Here is a 3,644-nt window from a genome sequence, read left to right on the forward strand (position 1 = left end):
AGTGATCGGGGTTTATCTCCAGGTGTTTCTTTGCTGCCATGTAACCCATTGTTGAGTTGTCTCTGAGGTCTTGAGCTTTCATGATTCTCTCCATGTTTGCCGTCCACCCATATGTGCTTGTGACAATACAGCACGAGGATGTCACCAATCGGTTTGACACAACCACCTTTTCAACCTTTTTCTCCAAAATATCTTTCATAATTTTGCAGAGATTCTCAAACTTTGTCTTTTTCTCTTCCTGTTTCTTCTTTTCCTCGTCATCTTCTGGAAGTTCCAGTCCTTCTTTGGTAACAGACACCAGGGTCTTGCCCTCAAATTCCTTCAGCTGTTGCACACAATACTCATCAATGGGCTCAATCATATAGATTACTTCTAAGCCATGCTTTCGGAGACGATCCACAAAGGCTGAGTTAGCAACCTGGTCCTTGGTCTCACCTGTGATAAAATAGATGCGCTTCTGGTTTTCCTTCATTCTGGTGCAGTAGTCCTTCAGAGAAACCATCTCATCCCCAGAAGCAGACGTGTAGTACCTCAACAACTCTGAAAGCTTCTTCCAATTTTGAGAGTCTTCATGAATTCCAAGCTTTATATTTTTGGAGAATTGCTCATAAAACTTTTTGTAGTTCTCTTTATCTTTGGCCAGTTCAGTAAATAGTTCGAAGCATTTCTTGACCAAATTCTTTCTGATAACTTTCAGAATTTTGCTTTGTTGCAGCATTTCACGTGAGATATTTAGAGGAAGATCCTCAGAATCCACCACCCCTCTAATGAAATTCAGATACTCAGGGATTAGTTCCTCACAGTTATCCATGATAAAAACTCTGCGAACATACAACTTGATGTTGTTCTTTTTCTTTCTGTTTTCAAACAGATCAAAAGGAGCACGTCTTGGGACAAAAAGAAAGGCCCAGAATTCTAATTGTCCTTCAACAGAAAAATGCTTTACTGCCAAATGTTCTTCCCAATCGTTGGTTAAACTCTTGTAGAACTCTCCATATTCTTCATTAGTAATGTCATCAGGATTTCTGGTCCAAATTGGCTTTGTTTTGTTGAGTTCTTCTTGATCAATGTACTTTTCCTTAATCTTCTTCTTTTTCTTCTTGTCTCCATCCTTCTTCTCTTCTTCCTCTTCATCAGAACCAACATCTTCTATTTCAGGCTTGTCATCAGACTCCTTTTCTTCTTTTTCTTTCTCTTCCTCTTCCTTTTCTTCAGCCTCATCATCACTGACTTCCTTATCTCGTTCATTCTCCACAAAGAGAGTAAAGGGATAGCCAATAAACTGAGAATGCTTCTTCACAATCTCCTTTATTCTCCTTTCCTCCAAACACTCAGTTTGGTCTTCTTTCAGATGCAAGATAACCTTTGTTCCTCGACCCATTGTTTCACCTGTGTCAGTCCTCACTGTGAAGGACCCCCCAGCTGAGGATTCCCAGGCATACTGCTCATCATCATTGTGCTTCGTGATGACAGTCACCTTCTCAGCAACCAGATAGGCAGAGTAAAAACCAACACCAAACTGGCCAACCATAGAGATGTCTGACCCAGCCTGGAGAGCCTCCATGAAGGCTTTGGTGCCTGACTTGGCAATAGTGCCAAGGTTATTGATCAAGTCAGCCTTGGTCATTCCAATTCCAGTATCCACAATAGTGAGGGTTCGATCCTGTTTGTTGGGAATGAGATTAATGTGCAGCTCCTTCCCTGAGTCCAGCTTACTGGGGTCTGTCAGGCTCTCTTACCTGATTTTATCCAGAGCATCTGATGAATTGGAAATGAGCTCCCTCAGAAAGATCTCTTTGTTCGAGTAAAAGGTATTGATGATCAAGGACATCAGCTGGGCGATTTTTGCCTGAAAGGCAAAGGTCTCCACCTCCTCCTCCTCCATTGGCTGGTCCTGGGTCTGGGTTTCCTCAGGTATCTCGGCTGAATGAGTGAGCACGCACTGGACGAAACCGACTGCACCGCACCGGGACTCTGAAGCGACTGCGATAAATTATTTTTAATGATCAACAAGCTTCTATTTGAAGTATTATTTTCTCTCTAATCATAATAATATCTATGCTAAGCTGAAAATGACATTCTTGTTCAATGGAATATAAATTCTCTAACGCATATTGGCAAAAACTATCCTCCAGGAATATTAACCATCACTGCAGGCTTTCAAGATCTCTCAAGAATATAGGACCCAGGTCTGCTAAGGTGGAGCTAAGTGGTAGGTCATTTGTTTAGCATGTTCAAGGCCCTGGGTTCCCAACCCCAGCAACAAAAACTTTTTTAAAAGTCTCAACTCTACCACAGTCAGTTCTCTGGGTTGTTTGCTGTGACCTATCTTGAGATAGGGCCTTCGTTGGAGCCATGTGTTCAGACCCTCTGACTCTCAGAGGCTCCGTGTTTGGCACCCCTCTTACTCCACATGCAGATGCCTATCCAGGATGGTCATCTCCTTTGGACTTTGAGGCTAAGAGAACTAGAGCCAGGGGCTGGAGAGATGGCTCAGCGCTTAAGAGCACTTACTGCTCTTCCAAAGGTCCTGAGTTCAAATCCCAGCAACCACATGGTGGCTCACAACCACCCATAATGAGATCTGATGCCCTCTTCTGGTGTGTCTGAAGGCAGCTAGATTGTACTTACATATAACAAATAAATAAATAAATAAATAAATAAATAAATAAATAAATAAATAGAGAACTAGAGCCAATGAAGTAACTTAAAGTGCTAAAATATTTTTTCCCTCTCTCACAAGAATCTATGTCCTCTGCCAGGATAGTTTACAAGCTTGGAAAGTAGGATTAAATCAATGCAAAATCTGGCATCTGGTGTTTAAGAAGAACCACATTTGATTTTTTTAGTACCAATGATACTATTTTCAGGCTTCATGGTAATAACTTCAGTATAATTCAAAAGACTGAGCGATTTCAAGGCACCAGGAATTATGATTCTCTAACGTAGGCCATGGGAATGTTTTAAGATGTATTGTCAGAAAGCCTGTTTAATTTCCAGAATCTATTAAAATGTGATTGCATTTTGTGCTAACTACCACTATCTTTTGTTCTATTTAATTACCCAGCAAGAGTACTAATAGTTTAAACTTCTTGTTCATTTCCCACAGAAGAGCATTTGTAAATTGAAATCGTGGTCTTCTATCTCTGCCACCATTCAGGCTTCAGAAGTGCCAGTCACCGAGGCCACCTCTGTTTCAAGTTCATTGCACAAACATTCGTTGAGTGCCTGATTCAGAAGGCATTGTGCTGAGTGCAGGGGAAAGCATGGGGGTGTGCAATGAAGGGTCTCAACAGTAGCAGCACACATTCCATGCTGTGAAGGGAAGAGCACCCAGAAGCAGGGCATACAAAAGCACTGAAAAAATCTGGGGGCTGGTGAGATGGCTGGGGCTGGTGAGATGGCTCAGCGGGTAAGAGCACTGATTGCTCTTCCGAAGGTCCTGAGTTCAGATCCCAGCAACCACATGGTGGCTCACAACCACCCATAATGAGATCTGACACCCTCTTCTGGTGCAGACAGCTACAGTGTACTTGTAGTAAATAAATAATAAATAAATCTTTAAAAAAAAACCTGGCAACACAGAATTAATGGGAATACAAAGACAACAACTGGGAAAAGGCAGAAGTTACGGGTAGAGAAAA

General features: G+C 41.9%; 1 pseudogene; it reads right to left on the reverse strand.

Annotated features, from left to right (window-relative positions):
* Positions 1 to 4: 4 nt before the first annotated feature.
* LOC116089367 lies at positions 5 to 1,900 on the reverse strand (annotated as a pseudogene).
* Between the last annotated feature and the right edge of the window lie 1,744 nt (positions 1,901 to 3,644).

Source organism: Mastomys coucha, unplaced genomic scaffold (assembly GCF_008632895.1).
Source record: "Mastomys coucha isolate ucsf_1 unplaced genomic scaffold, UCSF_Mcou_1 pScaffold14, whole genome shotgun sequence".
In the NCBI taxonomy this organism is placed as follows: Eukaryota; Metazoa; Chordata; class Mammalia; order Rodentia; family Muridae; genus Mastomys; species Mastomys coucha.